This window comes from Paroedura picta, chromosome 3, assembly GCF_049243985.1.
Source record: "Paroedura picta isolate Pp20150507F chromosome 3, Ppicta_v3.0, whole genome shotgun sequence".
NCBI lineage: Eukaryota > Metazoa > Chordata > Lepidosauria > Squamata > Gekkonidae > Paroedura > Paroedura picta.
In genome coordinates this window covers 114,939,415-114,958,111 of record NC_135371.1, presented here as the reverse complement: position 1 = coordinate 114,958,111, position 18,697 = coordinate 114,939,415, and the positions used below count along the sequence as shown (strand labels likewise).

Below are 18,697 nucleotides of genomic sequence, written 5' to 3'. Positions count from 1 at the left end.
CAGAAGACATGGCCGTTCATATGAAGAGAAAGAGTTCAACTTGGAATCTAAGCTGGTATTTTAAGGAGAGAGGTTCCATATCCTACACAGTTCTGATGGATTTGCTCCAGAACACAATTCAGATGGCTTGGCTCCAAAAATCAGATTTCAAATTCAGGAGCTTTCACTGGAGCAGCCTCTTCCCAGGAAAGAGGACACTGCACGTAAAGCAGTAAAGGTAAAATGCATCATTTCTATTTTTACTAGGGAATATGAAAAGGATAGCAACAAATATCTTGCTGTGCTCCAGGCTATAAAGAAGAAAAGGAAAAGGAAAGAAAGCCAGGGGCTTTCTCCTTTGAGAGGAGAAACTGTTGAAGGGTTAGATTCAAGTCCATCAAGATTAGGCCTGGGTCATTGGTCTGTTTGGGGGTCCTACTTCCCTGGACCACCCTCTTCTGCACTGGCTGAGCTGTCCCCAGCCTCAGCTATGCTGCAGCTGGGCTTGGCAGGGTTGGACATGCCCTCTGATTTGCTGGCTCAGCACAGCTGTGCTGCCAATGGCTGCAATGTGCATGGCCAACCAGTCTGCTCCTGCTCCCACCTGGGTGCATCGCCTCTGTTGCATCCCTGCCCCATTAGATTTCAGGCAATCAGCATTGGGAACTTTCTCTTTCCAGCATGGCTTGAGGAATTTGGGGGGGGGGGCTTCCCCTCACCATGGCTCTGGTCCTAGAAAGATGTTAATTCAATGTATTTGCTTTGTTTTTCATTTCCATTGCTTTCAATGAAAGATGCATGTCTAACTGCAACGTCCTCCAGATTGGACGAAATTTTCAGACATTGTACTTATTGACCAAAGGATTCTTTACCATCCAGAGTCCTTAGGAAGTGATATGATTGCAGGGGACTAGCTTACCATATGTCAGGGCTTTCTGCTACATAGTTCATTGGTTATACATTTTGTGTATATATATATTTGCAATTAATGTATGTATTAAAATATAGGGTAACATGGCTTCCCTGCATTTCCTGCTTGGTTGTGTGTATGTAAGGTGCTGTCAGTTCACTTTGGCAGCTCCACAAGAGACAAATAGGTTTGTCTTCATAGCAAGAGATAAATAGGTTTGCTATCACCTTCCTCTGTGTACCAACTCTGGTATTCCTTGTTGGTCTCCCACTCAATCCCTAAACATGGCTGATACCACTCCAAAATATGATGAGATAGTGCTAGCCTGGGTCATCTAGGTCAGTGGTCCCCAACCTTTTTATCACCGGGGACCACTCAACGCCTTTTACTGAGGCCCGGTGGGGGAGGGAGGTTGTTTCTCTGCAACGAGATAGTCCCATCTGGGAGTGATGGGAGACAATGACACCTGAAGTGTGTTGTAAAGGGCCGGGGGGGGGGGGAGAAGGCGTCCTTCGGGGCCCACCTCCAATTAGTCGAAGGACCACATGTGGTCCGCAGCCCACAGGTTGGGAATCGCTAATCTAGGTCACGACTTACTATCTGACTATTGTTGTATTTGCTAGAAATCCAGTGCTGATTTATTTTCCTTTAAGATATTCCCTTAAAAATTTGAGTTTTATTTGATTAATTCAAATATTTTACCTCGTTTTTCTCTTTCTCTGGGTACTCTGGTCCCAAGTGTTCTTCTGAAGCAGGTGATAAGTCACAAGATTATCCCAGCCTGCTGCTAGTTCTGCCACCAGGTTATATACAGAATCACCGCTGTGAGCGACAGACTATAAACGAGAAAGTCAAGAACCCTTTTGCTTGTGCCAAAGGCTCCTGCTTCTAGCCATGCCAAGGCTGTAAATTACTCACAGAAAGGGAGGGACATATGCTCAAGACAGATCTTATTCATTCAGCTTCAATGTATCTAGTTTCTCCAAATGCTGCTGGCCAGATAGATTCACATCAAACTTTGTAGGCTGAGGACCCTGAGGAGTCCTTCTTCTACTGCTTCTTTGGGATTCAGCAGACTGATGTTTATATAATGAGAAGTGGAGTTTTTTCCATCCGTGGAATGGCTGCCTTTTCTCCATAGCTCCAGGTTTTAACCTCAGCAGGTGTTGTTTATGCACTGAAAGATTAAAAGTATGTGTGGGTTTTGTACGTTTTTGTACTTTTAATCTTCATTTTTGTATCGATATGTTCACTTCTTTTTAACAGTAAACAAACTATTCTGATATCTCTTATGTTTATGCCTTGTGTGATAAGGAGCCCTACAGCCCAATGGATGATATAAGACTGCTATGTCTCTTATCGTTGTCCCTCATCTTTATGCCTTATGTAAATATTTGAGGAGGGTCCCCCTCCTTTTCTTTTTTCACAAAAGAAGTGAGTACAGTTGTACCATTAAGAAAATGACTTGAGTAGAGAATATCACAGGCAATGGACATGTGTAATTTAAATTACAAACACAATAGGGGTGTGTTTTAACTATCCACGCAACGATCTCATTCTGTAAACAAACAGCCAGTAGACTGATAAAATGTTTCAGCAATGCATGGAGAGATAAGTAGGACTAACATCAATCCATTAGCAACTGATATGGGTCAGTGGAACAACAGTGGTTGCAACTTCCAGGTGGGGGCTGGAGATCTTAGAATTACAGCTGATGTCCAGATGGCAGAGATCAGTTCTCCTAAATAAAATGGTTGTCCCAGAGGGCAGCATCTATATAATATCATTACTGTTGTTAGGTGCGAAGTCATGTCCGACCCATCGTGACACCATGGACAATGATCCTCCAGGCCTTCCTGTCCTCTACCATTCCCTGGAGTCCATTTAAATTTGCTTCAGTGACTCCATCTAACCACCTCATCCTGTGTCACCCCCTTCTTCTTTTGCCCTCAATCGCTTCCAGCATTAGGCTCTTCTCCAGGGAGTCCTTCTTTCTCATGAGGTGGCCAAAGTATTTGAGTTTCATCTTCAGGATCTGGCCTTCTAACGAGCAGTCAGGGCTGATCTCCAGGACTGACCGGTTTGTTCGCCTTGCAGTCTATGGGACTCGCAAGAGTCTTCTCCAGCACCAGAGTTCAAAAGTCTCAATTCTTTGACGCTCAGCCTTCCTTATGGTCCAACTTTCGCAGCCATACATTGCAACTGGGAATACCATAGCCTTGACTAAATGCACTTTTGTTGGCAGGGTGATGTCTCTGCTTTTTAGGATGCTGTCTAGATTTGCCATACCTTTCCTCCCCAGGAGCAAGCGTCTTTTAATTTATTTGCTGCAGTCCCCATCTTGGAGCCCAGGAAAATAAAATCTGTCACTATCTCCATTTTCCCCCCATCTATTTGCCATGAATTGAGAGGGCCGGATGCCATGATCTTTGTTTTCTTGATGTTGAGTTTCAAGCCAACTTTTGCACTCTCCTCCTTCACCCGCATCAACAGGCTCTTCAGTTCCTCTTCACTTTCTTCCATTAGAGTGGTATCATCTGCATATCTGAGGTTGTTGATATTTCTCCCTGCAATCTTGATCCCAATTTGTGATGTGCTCCGCATACAAGTTAAATAGGCAAGGCGACAGTATACAGCCTTGACGAACTCCTTTCTCAATTTTGAACCAATCAGTGATTCCATGTTCAGTTCTCACTGTTGCTTCTTGACCTGCATATAAGTTTCTCAAGAGACAAATAAGATGCTCTGGTATTCCTATCTCTTTAAGAACTTGCCACAATTTGTTGTGCTCCATACAATCAAAGGCTTTAGCATAGTCAATGAAGCAGAAGTAGATGTTCTTCTGGAACTCCCTAGCTTTCTCCATGATCCAGCGTATGTTGGCAATTTGATCTCTAGTTCCTCTGCCTCTCTGAAATCTTGCCTGTACTTCTGGAAGTTCTTGGTTCATATATTGCTGGAGCCTAGCTTGTAAAATTTTGAGCATAACTTTGCTAGCATGAGAAATGAGTGCAATGGTGCGGTAGTTTGAACATTCTTTGGCATTGCCCTTCTTTGGGATTGGAATGTAAACTGACCTTTTCCAATCCTGTGGCCGTTGTTGAGTTTTCCAAATTTGCTGGCATATTGAGTGTAGTATTTTTAGTGCATCGTCTTTTAAGATTTTGAAGAGTTCAACTGGAATGCTGTCACCACCACTTGCTTTATTGTTGCTCAGACTTCCTAAGGCCCATTTGACTTCACATTCCAGGATGTCTGGCTCCAGGTCAGTAACTACCCCATTGTGGTTATCAGGGATGTTAAGCTCGCTCTTGTATAATTCTGTATAATTTTGCCACCTTTTTAAAATCTCTTCTGCTTCTGTGAGGTCCCTACCATTTTGGTCCCTTATCATACCCATCTTTGCATGAAACGTTCTCTTTATATCGCCAATTTTCATTAAAAGATCTCTGGTCCTCCCCATTCTTTTGTTTTCTTCTATTTGTTTGCACTGTTCATTTAAGAAGGCATTCTTATCTCTTCTAGCTTTTCTCTGGAATTCTGCATTCAATTGGGTGTATCTTTCTCTTTCTCCCTTGCCTTTCACTTCCCTTCTCTCCTTAGCTATTTGTAAAGCTTCCTCAGACAGCCATTTTGACTTCTTGCATTTCTTTTTCTTTGGGATGGTTTTAGTTGCTACCTCTTGTACAATGTTGCGAACCTCCGTCAATAGTTCTTCAGGCACTCTGTCTATCAGATCTAATTCCTTAAATCTATTTGTCACCTCTACTGTATATTCGTTGAGGATATGATTTAGTTCATACCTCATTGGCCTAGTGTTTTTCCCTACTTTCTTCAAATTAAGCCTAAATTTTGCAACAAGAAGCTGATGATCTGAACCACAATCAGCTCCTGGTCTTGTTTTTACTGACTGTATAGAACTTCTCCATTTTTGGCTGCAGAGCACATAGTCAATCTGATTTCTGTGTTGCCTGTCTGGTGATGTCCATGTGTAGAGTTGTCTCTTGGGTTGTTGGAATAGAGTGTTTGCTATGACCATTGTATTCTCTTGACAAAATTCTACCAACCTGTGCCCTGCTTCATTTTGTACTCCAAGGCCAAACTTGCCTGTTACCCCGGCTATCTTTTGGCTTCCTACTTTAGCATTCCAATCCCCTATGATGATAAGCACATCATTTTTGGCATTGCTTCTAGAAGGTGTTGTAGGGCTTCATAGAACTGATCAACTTCATCCTCTTCAGCAGCAGTGGTTGGGGCATAGACCTGGATTACTGTGATGCTGAATGGTTTGCCTTGGATTCGAACTGAGATCATTCTGTCATTTTGGGGATTGTATCCCAAGACTGCTTTTCCTACTCTCTTATTGATTATGAAGGCTACTCCATTTCTTCTGTGAGATTCTTGTCCACAGTAGTATACCTGATAGTCATCTGAATTAAATTCACCCAATCCTGTCTGTTTTAGTTCACTGATTCCTAAAATGTCGATGTTCAGTCTTGTCATCTCTTGTTTAACCACATCCAGCTTGCCTTGATTCATGTATATCATAGAGTCCTGGAAAAATAGAAGTCCCTTCTCATTTACTGCACCATATCTTCAGGTATTTTCAAAGCTAGAGTTGGCAACCCTAGGGTCAACATCATGAACTATTACATTACCAGCCACAATTGTAGGTAGTGCAGCACATTAGAACACATTGCAGAAGTGCACAAACTTTAGGTTGGGTGCAGTGAAAGAACTAGGGCTTCTGAGTTCCCGAAAATGTTATGGTTTTACCACAGAGTTTATGCTCATTCCTAAAATTACCCACAGAAATTCTGGATTTTTTTTCAGAGGTAATATTGTCACAATAGCAATGCCACCCTCACACCAACCCTTCTGTTGTTTGTCAGGCTCAGCTTGTCAACCCTAGCAAGGACTATATGAGGTCAGTGGAAAAATCCCAGATCTTCCTGAATTTCTCCTCCCTCTAGCAGCCTAACCATCTCTCCTGCCCCTTTTGTGAGTGAAGCTCCAGTGAGCGAAGATCCATTTTTCCCTTACCACCCTCCCTTCCAGCTGTACTTTCCAACCTGCATGGCTATTACTGTAGGTGGATCTTGAGACATTAGAAATGCTGTATGTAGGTCCTGTGACCTCATTTCTGGGCTCAGAAAGGGCTATGAGGGAGAAGGAGAAACCAGGAAGAGTTGGGCTTGTCTGAGAGAGCTGAGGAGAAAAGGCGAGCTTAGTGGAACATAAATGACAGGGTCTCTGTTCCATGGTGGAAGTCAGTAGCTAATATAAGCTTGCTATATCTCTTAGTTCTTTTTGTTCCTCATCTAAAATAAAACATAGGGCTATTCCGCACAACCGGTAATGTAGCTAAATCTGAGCGTTATTGAAAAGCGCTGCAATAAATAGCAGCAGGTCTCAGTAACGCACACAGCCATTTTTCTTGGAGAAAAGGCTCTCCCACTAGCACTGTTCTTGTTACGCACAAGTTTCTGGTCTCGCCGAAATTGCAACAAAGGAGGCGATATTTTTCCGCGCTTCCTCCCGCCCCTGGCCATCACTCAAACAGAACAGCCAATTAACTGTTGTGTTTGTGCTTCCCTTTAAAAACTGTTTTTTAAAAACCCGAAACACCTGTTGCAATGCATATTTGTTCATAATCGTTTACATGCTCTTATAGTTAAAAAAAAAATCCCCACCCCCGGTGAGATTTCTGGCTGAAATTAGGGCAGTGTCAAACAGGAGGCTATATTGTGCTCGGAAACTTTACAGACAATTGCTTGTGGAGGGATTTCAGCCAAAGAAGCATTGCTTATTCATTGTTTTTGCCGGTTTAAGGGTAAAAAATGGCGATCGCGATGACGGAAGCTCGGGTGCGAGAGTTTAGGGAGGGACATTCTTGCTACCGCTATATTGAGAACACACATGTCTTTTTTGGATGTGTTGCAGGTTGTTCTCAAGAGTCTAGCAGTTTTTAAAGGGGAAATCCACTTTTGTGGATTCCCTGAAAAGCGCTACAATGAAGAGATTTTTGCGGGAGTGTTGCAGATTGTATACGACGTCCTGCATAATGTTAAAAAAATAGCGTTACACTATGGTGAGACTTCAGCAACATTAACGCTGTGCAGAATGGACCATAGTATACCTCACATATACTCTTATTTTTTGTTTGGTAAAGTTAAGCAGCACTTTGAAGATCAAAAGTTACACAGAAATGATAATTGAGACTGATTTTTGTCATTGGCTATGAAGTTCGTTCTTCATACTTTTCATGCATTGTATTGTTTTGTTTCTTACTGCCTTTACTTGTTTGCAGTTTGTAAAATGGTAAATGGCATCATCTTCTAGATCAATTCTTTTGGTGGTGTTGGTTTAAAATACATATTTTACTTTACTGTTACTACCCCGAGTCCTCAGCAGTCAAAGAGTACAACAGAATAATCACTCAAATCCTCGGGCATGTCATTTTTTGTTACTTCCTTACACGTGATATTTCACATCATTTATTCTTGCGATTCATCTGTTTCACAGCTCCTTCCGATAGCAGCCTACTGTGTTTTTTAATGCTGCTAACAACTTGTCAGGCCAGTGATCATTCAAAGTCAGTTTTGTTACTGCAAACTTCCACCATAGTTATTCAAGGTGTAAAAGAAATTTCTGCTGAAAAGGTAGTGGGATAAAAGAAAACAGTAAAACTGGAAAACAATCCCAGTTCTGAAGAGCCATCCTTTGATAATGTTTTAATGTGATGTCAGACCGCACCTTGATTAATTTTTACTTTCTTTTGTATTTTGGGTTTGAAAAAGTCATTGATGGCGGCAGAAAGTGCCTCAGATGACCTATGGTGACCCTGTAGAGTTTTCAAGGCAAAAGATGTTCAGAGGTGTTTGCCATTGTCTGCCTCCATGCCATGACCCTGGGATTTCTTTGGAGTTCTTCCATCCAAATACTAGCTTAGCTTCTGAGATCTGACAAGATTGGGCTTGCCCGGACTATCCAGATCAGGGCCAAAAACCTATTGGGCATTTATAAGTTATCTTATGAGCCACATCTTCATCCATGAACCTGTCCATATGTTAATATCTGTTTCAAAGGCCTAGCTCCATTAACTCTACATTCAGAGGTTAGGTGGATGGTGACTGGGCATAAGACTTTCTTGGTTGTGTTATCCTGATTGTGGAATGACTTATTTCCAGATACCAGCTAGGCTGAAGTAAATATATGGACGTTTTGACTGTGTTACACTGTGTTCTGGAGCAGTGGCCCCAACCTTTTTATCACCGGGGATCACTCAACGCTGGGGACCAGTCACTGGGGACCACTCAACGCCTTTTACTGAGGCCCGGGGGGGGGTAGTTTACTCCTCTACTCTCAACCACTGCCCTAACGCTCTCTGATCACTATGGTAATGTTTAAACATCCCTTCAAAATAAGATACAGACACGCCATAACAATGAACATAAGGAACATTTTATTTTCATAGAAATTTTAACTCATGACAATGACAAATCAATGGGAACCCTGAGCTTGTTTCTCTGCAACGAGATAGTCCCATCTGGGAGTGATGGGAGACAATGACACCCGAAGTGTGTTGTAAAGGGCTGGGGGGGATGAAGTAAAGGGCCGGGGGGGGGGGAGAAAGCGTCCTTCGGGGCCCACCTTCAATTAGTCGAAGGACCACATGTGGTCCGTAGCCCACAGGTTGGGGATCGCTATTCTAGAGTAAAGCTGCTCTAACACAGACGCCTCTTGAGTGACCCATAATGTTCTGCTAAGAGGGATACATACAAAGAAAAAGCTGCACTTTTGGCTGTTGGTTTACAGTTTTAATGGCTGAAGAATATAGTGACTATCTTCATTACTTGTGTAGAAGTGCAGATATTTTTGCTGCATTCAGCCTTTTGCGGAAAATCTGACAGGCACTGAGAGAGGAAAGATGGGACTGGAACTATCATTTTCTGTCCCTTATCTAATGGTCTGACAAATAATAACCCAAGGACTTTTCAGAGATTGTAGGAAGAGAACATCTGACTAATATCTGTGCTGATGTTTTGTTCTGTTTTTATTTGTAATATAGAACAGTTAGCAATGCAAGATCAGAAGAAACCAAATAGTTGGAAGTACAGAAAAACTGCATAGCAAAAAAGAGCGGAGGCCAATTTACATGGGTAGCAGCTAAATATGCAGAGACAACAGAGATGTAATCAATAAAGAACCCTAGAGAAGATCTAATGAAAGACTGGACTGGACAGCTTGCTATTCTAGCTAACCAAACTTAAAAGTTGCTTATTGCATTCAGGCTTACAGGGTTCAAGCTGATTCCTTATGTACTTGCATGTCAGTATGCATGCACACATGTGCTTGACTTAGTTAATCTCGAGCAAACATATTACAGACTTCATCCTTAGGAAGAAGCATGGAGGAAGAGAAAGAAAAAACAAGTTCCAGAATAAGTCCTAGCAGTGCAATCCTAAGGACAATTACACCTTTTGAAGTCCATTGTTGTCAATTGGTTTAGAAGTGTGTAAATCAGGTTTGAATTTCACTGTAAGTATCCCTGTATTCATTTGTGCTGAGATCCTGGAAAACTGATGCCTTTGAGATGGGAAAAGGGACATATTCACATTAAACTTTTGACACCTTTTCTGATGAATTCTATAAGCCTCCTTTTCCAGCAGTAATGTACTATTGTAGACTAGTAAATAGCATATAAGCTCTTGCCCACATTTGTGAAAAGCATTTCTTACTCAGAAGGCACAATGCCATATAACGTGCCATTAATACTTTCTGTAGTGTCAGATGAACCTTGAAACAAAGAAAGGGAAAAAACGATCCACCCATGCACATTCTGCTGTTAAGCATGAGTACAAGTTGTAACTTCATTTTTAATTATGTAAACTGTGGATTACACAGGCACATACAATTTACTACAGCCCATATGTTAAGATTTATGCAAAACCAAATGCCTTTTAGAAAGATGGGACAGCATTGCAGTATATCTTTTCTGTTTGCTTGAAACCTCTAATGGTTAGCATTATTGTCCAACTAGTCAGGATCATCCTGTGAACTGGGACTCTTGAGCAGTGAGAGACAAGTTGGCCAGGATTTGTTCATTTCTAATTGGCAAAGTGGTCAGACAAGGTTGCATTTTTCTTCCAGTATGTTCAGACTGTATGCAAAACATAAGAAAGCTGGATGAGATATATATGATGGAGTAAAAATTAGTGGAAAGAACATTAACAATAAGAGAAATGTAGATGATACCACAATATTGGCAGAAAACAATGAAGACCTGAAACAGTTCCTGGTGAAAGCAGTGATGAATTGTACAACTTTAAGGTTGAAGATGAAGAAATTGAAAAGGTTTGTTTTCTATTTTATTCCTTGTCTCCATCGTTTACCAAAAGGGAGACTGAAACAAATCAGCCTGTCAATCACTGGAGGCAACCAATTCCCTCTCAGCGGAGATTTGTGGGTCTCAAAACTTTCCCCGAGTGCAAGGTCTTATCTCTGTTTCCCCGAGGTCTTATCTCTGTTTGCTCACTGGTTGCTCACCAATGGGATGTGTGATACAGGGTGGTAAATGCACTTTCCTGGATTTACTGGGGCTTTCCGCATTCGTCCAAAATAGCACAATGGTTACTAATTGAAATCACTACAGTTTTGCCGTTATGCACAACGTCGTTGACAATCTGCAACACTCCTGAAACCGATCTGCCAAAAGCGCTTCGTTGTAGCGCTTTCAGGGAAATCCCAAATGTGGATTCACCCTCTGGAAAGCGCTATACTCCTGCAACCAATCTGCAACACTAGCGGGAAAGTTCTGTGCATTACCATTGTTGCGGTTTCTGCAAAGTCCCTCCCCCTGGCTCTCTCCTCTGATCTTCCGGCGAAGCGATCACCATTTTTTTTTCTCCGAGCGATCAGAGATCAACGCACCGGCAAGCCTTCGTTTACCCAGTGAGGCTTCCCCGGCTGCAGTCCCTCTGTTTAAAGTCACCAAGCACAAGCCCATTTGCTGGTTTATTTTCACTTTATTTTCACTTTATTTTCACACTGTTTTCGGCCGAAAATTGCACCCGTGAGGGGGGGGGATTTTCTTTTTTCACTCGGGGGGAGCGTGGCAACGATGAAACGGCAGCTCAAACATCACCTGCTAGCTGGATGGGTCCGTTGCAACAAATCAACGCATATTCGTTGCAACGGGTGTGTTTAAAAAAAAAAAACCCTTCCTTAAAGGGAAAAGAGCTGTTTGGGAGCATGCTAACGGCCGCCCATTGGCTGCTTGATGGCCAGGGGCAGGACACAGCTCAGCAATAGCGCTTCCTTTCTAGCGATTTTTGCCGAGACTAGAACCCTGTGGGAAACGATAGAAACACAACTGGATTCCACTACAAAGGCAGGTATGCATAACGACGAATTCCACTATTTAAAATAGCGATTTTTCGTTCAGCAAACAATTTGCTACATGGATCCCGGTGTGGAATGGCCCGCTGTATTACAATTTAGAAATGGCTGAATCTCAACCCGTCTACTGGACAGCCTCGGGATGTTGATAATGTAGTGTGGAGGGGGCTCTAAAAGCCGCCAACATTCAGAGGCTATCTAGGAACATATTCCTTCTGTGGAAATGGTGTCTGAATTCTCCCTCAAAGCTAAAATTACCAAACTGGGGTAATTTTAGAGTGCTCATCTGTCTGGAGCAGTGGAAAAGAGTGAGATGGACATGGTGGGACAAGAGGCAAAACAACTGAGAAACCCCAGAAAAATATCAATTTATATACAATCATGAACATTGGATCTTCATGCCATTGGTCAGTTTCGGTTTAATTTCTTAGAAAGAACACTTGCATAATTTTATGGTTGGGGGTCACTGCAACATGAGGAACTGTATTTAAGGGTCGCGGCATTAGGAAGGTTGAGAACCACTGTATTAGGTGGATGGATGTTTATGTGCTTATTACCACCCTGTTCTGTGTTGTATTGTTGTTATGTCCTGTTTTAATGGGGTTTTTACTTGGGATTTTTTAAACAAGGGACTGTTGTAACCTGCCATGAGCCGGTCTCAGAAGTGGCAGGGATTAAATTTAATAATAATAATAATAATAATAATAATAATAATAATAATAATAATAATAATAATAGAGTTAATAATAATAATAATAATGATAATAATGATGATGATAATAATAATAATAATAATAATAATAGAGTTAATAATGTTAGTGAAATACAGTTAGTGCAATTCCAGCCTTGGCTGAAGGGACAAAGACTTCATAGAAAATGATAGGGAAATAAATATAAAAATATCAAGGCACACAATAATGTATTAATAAGAAGGGCTAAGCCAACTCACATTGTATATATTGCCAGTTAAAGTCTAAAGATTCCAGAGCTGATACAAGGATGATACAAGACAAACCAAGACATGAGATTTTTTTAAGCAGCTAATGAATTACCAAATGATAAATGAACCCAAGCACAATATGATTTTCTTCTAGAATTTTACTGATAATCTGCTGAGATAAATTGTGTTGCATTGAACTAGGGCCTTTCCGCACAAGGACCAATGTTGCCAATTGGTCCCGCAAAGCGGAAACGCTATTTTTAAAAGTGCAATCTCGGCGTTACGCATACCTGCTTTTTTAGTGGAATTCAGTAGCGTTTTATTAGTTTCCCACAGGTTTCCGGTCTCGCAAAAATCACTAGACAGGAAGCGATTTTTTCTGTGCTTTGTCCCTCCCCTGGCCGTCAATCAAATGTACAGCCAATGGGTGGTTGTTATCATGCCCCGGGAAAGCCCCTTTCCCTTTAAGAACAGTTAAAAAAACACACACACACATTGCAACAAATATGCCTTGATTCTTCCTAACGTAGAGACCCATCTATCTGGCAGCTGGCGTGTGAGCTGGCGATTCATCGTTACCATGCTCCCCCCGAGTGAAAAGAAAAATCCCCCCCCTGCAAGGGCGTGATTTTCGGCCGAAAAGAAAGGGAACTTGCAAACGGAGCTGTGTTGTGCTTGGGGACTTAGGGGAGTTTTAAAGCACTTCTGTGGAGGGACTGTAGCCAGAGAAGCCTTGCTGGGTGAATGAAGGCTCACTGGTTTGTTGCTTTCTGCTCCCTCCGAGAAAAAAAAAATGGCGATCGCTTTGCCGGAAGTTCGGGGGAGAGAGCCAGGAGGAGGGACTTTGTTGGAACCGCAACAATGGGAACTCACAGGTCTTTTTCGCTACTGTTGCAGATTGTTTGCAAGAGTGTAGCGCTTTCTGGAGGGTGAATCCACTTTTCCCGATTTCCCTTTAAGCGCTACAACAAATCGCTTTTTGCGGGATTGTTTCAGGAGTGTGGCAGATTGTGTGCAACGTTTTGCGGAACTGCAAATTAGTAGCGTTTACAATTTGCAAGCCTTCTGCTACATTAAAGTCGTGCGGAATGGCCCCTAGCTTCCACCTCTATACCATTATGGGCCAGCCAGCAATTGCCTTTTGGATCACATTCTTCTATTACTGAGGGAGGACTATGACTGGAAAGTTCCTTCAAGCTGCTTTAGAATTCCCCATGGAAGAGTTTGTAAGGGCCTGGAACATGTTGGAAGTTTGCAAATAAATAAAAGACATGTTTATAAGCTCCTCAGCGACTTTGTTTCTTTGTAATATAAAGCTTATGTACTCTTCCTGTTTGCTTAAAAACATTAAGACAATGTCACTGGAGGTAGGTTGCAAACTACAATAGAAAAATGAAATTTCCATGCTGAAAGAGTGCATAATCTTGAGTACCAGATCCTGAGGGAAGCCAAGAGGGAGAAACCATCCTCTGGCAAGGCTTTATAATTATACTATTAAAGAAGAAGAAGAGTTGGTTCTTATATGCCGCTTTTCCCTACCAGAAGGAGGTTCAAAGCGGCTTACAGTCGCCTGCCCATTCCTCTCACCAGAACAGACACCCTGTGGGGTGGGTGAGGTTGAGAGAGCCCTGATATTCCTGCTTGGTCAGAACAGTTTTATCAGTGCTGTGGCGAGACCAAGGTCACCCAGCTGGTGTCATGTGGGGGAGCGCAGAATCAAACCTGGCATGCCAGATTAGAAGTCCGCACTACACCAAACTGGCTCTCTGGCCAGCACTGTTTGAAATTGAATGATCTTCTGTTTTGACTGTTGATTTTTGGTATAATTTGTATGTTCTCCAAAATTTACCTGGAAATATATCAGATTGATTTGGGAAATTATAATTTCATAATCTCTTTTCAGCATTGTTGTATATTCTTGTTCATTTTGTTTTATTGTTTTTGGTGTAGATTATCCTATGCTTTATTTTTTAACCTTTGCATGACCTATGGATGATTTTTTTTATTTTTGCTGTCTACAATCTTACCATTGCTTTTAAGAACTAATGAAGCTTTTGTAGAAAATCATCCCATGAAGTTTTGTTTCTCTGTGTAATAAAAAAAGCTAATCTCATTTATTCTGTGGCTGAAGAACTCAGAGGGGTTTACAGATTTTTAAATTATAAAGAAACCCAGATTAGCGTGTAGTGGTGGAAAGTACCATCAAGTAATGGCCAATTTATGATGATGCAATGGGGTTTACAAAGCAAGAGACATTGGCCCATTATGCATGGGCCATAATGCATGCTTTGGCGGCGGCAGCGCTTTGGGGAAAATCCCTGATAACGCTCGCTGCTGCCCCCAGCGCAGGTGCCTCCTGGCACAGGGCTACGGAAGGTCCTGTAGGGACATGCACGCCCCTGCAGGCTCCGCGGATCCCCGGAGCTGGCAGGGGCAACCCCCCTGCCCCCACTTGGCATGCGGAGGGGGCCTGGGCCTCCCCACTCCTCCCAGCCATCCAAACCTCCCCTCCCGCCGCTCTGGCTTACCTCCTGGCCCTGGTGTTCAGCGTGCGCGTGCTACACCGGTTCAGTCCAGCATGCCCCACCCCCGTGCTTACACGGGGAACAGCAGGGCATCATGCCCCATCGCAACGACATGGCAGCAGCACGCAGTAGCTGCCGCTATGCATAAAAGGCTATTGGGAGTTGGTTTGCCACTGTCTGCCTTCGCATAGTGGCCATGAGCGTCTATGGTGGTCTCCCAAGGGCTGACCCCCGCTTAGCTTCCAAGTTACAAGAAGAACAGGTAAGAATTATAATACAATCATATAATCCAAATGCATTGAGATATCAAAAATATAAAAAAATCAGATTTACCCCTCTATCATTACAATGAGCTCCAACTGCCTCCCATTTCCTCTCTGACATTATATAGTTCTCAGAGATCCACTATCATCAGTGTTTTAAGCATCTAGAGAATGGGCATCTCTGGTAAATAGGATAGATTACCCAAAACACCTATACACATTCTATGGTAGTCCTCACTATTCTGTGTGCTGGAGCCACTAATAATGGAAGACCAGTCTCAATTTTTAAAAGATTACTTTGTTTTTAAAAATGTGTATACACTCACCTCTAAACACATTTATTAACAATATATTGTAGGTATCCTTGTCTTAGGTTTTCAACCTTTGTCATTTGTAAAAGACTACATTCAGACAATGGATAATCCTATGAGAACAAAATTCTTGTTGTCACCTTAATTTATCCAGACCGACCAATGCAATTTTATAATCTAATATCTGCATGACTACTTCTCTGAAAGCTCTTGGTTTTATTTTATATTGCAAGTATCAGATCTTCTGTGTATTTAAGGTTTTGTGAAAAACTACTTCAAAATGTAACCCACAAAATCTAGAAGAAAGTATATCTTAATTTAAACCTATATAGGCCTATTGGGTATCAGCAAGCATATGCTTGTCTATTGATTCCAACACTTTAAAAATGCCAGATTTAAGCTTAATTGAATTTTTAAAATATCCAAATCATGATATTATTTATTTTTAGATTCTTCCACCTTCTGGTTATAAATTGCCTGGAAACTCTTTGTGCTGGTAGCCTCTTGTGTGTGGCACTGACAGGTTGGGAGAAAAGCTTTTCTCCAAGCGGTTGCTATACAGCAGATGACATATCATTATTGGAAGGAATCATTAACATCACAATTGTGTTCAACCTGTCATAATTACTTAATAACTGATACTTGACCTCTGCTGCTATATTAAGAAGCTGCAGCTATGGCTATTATTTTCTTTTTCTTTTCACATCTTTTCATCATGGAGTCATTTTATTGGACATTGAATAAGGTATTATAGTCAGTATTGAAATGAGCCATACCTGGGACATCATTTTTTTATACAGAAGTTGACAGTCCTTCTCCATTTGTTACCTTCTGCAGTGACCTAGATAGTCTGGGAAAGTCTGATCCTATAAGATTTCGGAAGCTAAAAGTTGGTCCTGGCTAGCACTGGGCAGGTCATGACATAGGGACAGGCAGTGGCAAACCACCTCTGAATGTTTCTCTTGCCTGGTTGACAGTAGTATCTCCTGGCTACATTACACAAATGCTACATAAATAATAATAATATCCTTTTGCAGTTAATTGCTGTTTATAAAGATTGATATTTATGCTTTTTTCTCATGAATTGTTTATGTAGCGTTCTGTTATTTATTTTGTAACAATATTGGTCATCCATCCATCCCTGTGATATTCATGTTGTTACCTAATGGCTTATCATTCTGTTTAGGGACCTTATTTTGTTTCTTTTTTCACACTGTGTGGCCCTGCCAGAAAACTTACTATAAAATGGCAGACATTTATATGTTATATGCTGTGTTTTCCTGTAATGATTGTTATTTCTAGTGAAGCCTTGCATAGATTGAATATGCCTTTGGTAATCTCTGTCAGAAGGAGGTTAATAAAATATTTCTTGGAAAACTGAGGCAACTAACAAATTAAAGAACGATGCAAATTGAGAATTCTGAAAGAGGTTGTAGCTGATAGGAGGGTGGGGATTTCAGAGACAGTGGGAAATTTGTCTATTTAAAGTGCAGTTAGTTTGTAATCAAAATGCCAGGTTGCTTCATGTGGGGCTCGAACTACACTTTGCATGGAGGTCTATGATACTTTCCCATGTGTTCCTTGAACTTCAAGCCTGGGGCAAGCTATCTGAGTGGGAGAAAGGAGCGTGAAAAGAGGTTGCTTAGCCTTTTCCCAGTGTTGTCATTTTTCAATTCAGGATCACACTCCCAAAGTTGTTTTTTTGTCTGTGGCAAGAAAGATACACTGTCTCGACTATCTTTTTTCCTTTTGTTCATGGGCAAAAAACCCAATTTGGAGAGTAGGATTAAGCAGCCTATCAAGACTTTTCCTTCTCAGATGTAGTTTAACCCTTGATGCTCTGGGTTAAAACAAAATTGTGACACTGTATATTTTCTCTGAGGATGTCAGCATAGCTTAACAGAGCATTCCATTTGCCACTTCCCAGACTTATAGAGCTGTTTCTCTGTGTAGCTGTACAAACTGGTGGTTGTGTGGTCCAAGTGCAAGCAGATATATAGTTGCTAGCTATCAATCGCATCAATAGGTGTCCTTCAGATACCCTATTTCTTGTCTTTCCACACATGGTATAGAAGCATATTTTCTACTAATTTAGTTTTGAGGTAATATGGGTAAAGAGGCAGAGAAACTAGAGATCAAATTGCCAACATACGCTGGATCATGGAGAAAGCTAGGGAGTTCCAGAAGAAAATCTACTTCTGCTTTATTGACAATGTTAAAGCCTTTGATTGTGTGGAGCACAACAAATTGTGGCAAGTTCTTAAAGAAATGGGAATACCAGATAATCTTATCTGTCTCTTGAGAAACCTATATGCAGGTCAAGAAGCAACAGTGAGAACCGGGCATGGAATCACTGATTGGTTCAAAATTGAGAAAGGAGTTCGGCAAGGCTGAATATTGTCGCCTTGCCTATTTAACTTGTATGCGGAGCACATCATGAGAAAAGCGGGATTAGAGGAGTCACAAATTGGGATCAAGATTGCAGGGAGAAATATCAACAACCTCAGATATGCAGATGATACCAGACTAATGGCAGAAAGGTGGGATTAGAGGAGTCACAAATTGGGAACAAGATTGCAGGGAGAAATATCAACAACCTCAGATATGCAGATGATACCACTCTAATGGAAGAAAGTGAAGAGGAACTAAAGAGCCTGTTGATGCGGGTGAAGGAGGAGAGTGCAAAAGTTGGCTCGAAACTCAACATCAAGAAAACTAAGATCATGGCATCTGGCCCTCTCAATTCATGGCAAATAGATGGGGAAGAAATGGAAGTAGTGACAGGTTTTATTTTCCTGGGCTCCCAGATCACTGCAGATGGGGACTGCAGCAAAGAAATTAAAAGACGCTTGCTCCTGGGGAGGAAAGCTATGGCAAATCTAGACAGCATCCTAAAAAGCAGAGACATCACCCTGCCAACGAAAGTGTGTCTTGTCAAGGCTACGGTCTTCACAGTTGCAATGTATGGCTGTGAAAGTTGGACTATAAGGAAGGCTGAGCGTCAAAGAATTGAGGCTTTTGAACTCTGGTGCTGGAGAAGACTCTTGCGAGTCCCTCAAATACTCTTACCATCTCATGAGAAGGAAGGACTCCCTGGAGAAGAGCCTAATGCTGGGAGCGATCGAGGGCAAAAGAAGAAGGGGACGACAGAGAATGAGGTGGCTGGCTGGAGTCACTGAAGCAGTTGGTGCAAACTTAAATGGACTCCGGGGAATGGTAGAGGACAGGAAGGCCTGGAAGATCATTGTCCATGGAGCCGCGATGGGTCGGACACAACTTCGCACCTAACAACAACAACTGCTAGTTAGACTGTAAAGTATTTGACATAGTCACATCCATATTTGACAATCTTATCCTGTCATTTTCAC

At 41.8% G+C, this 18,697-nt stretch overlaps 1 protein-coding gene across 2 annotated transcripts in view; it reads left to right on the top strand.

Moving 5' to 3' along the window:
- GABRG2 (gamma-aminobutyric acid type A receptor subunit gamma2) overlaps positions 1-18,697 on the top strand; it is a 114,170-nt gene that overhangs the window by 12,716 nt on the left and 82,757 nt on the right. The gene's annotated exons all lie outside the window — the stretch shown is intronic.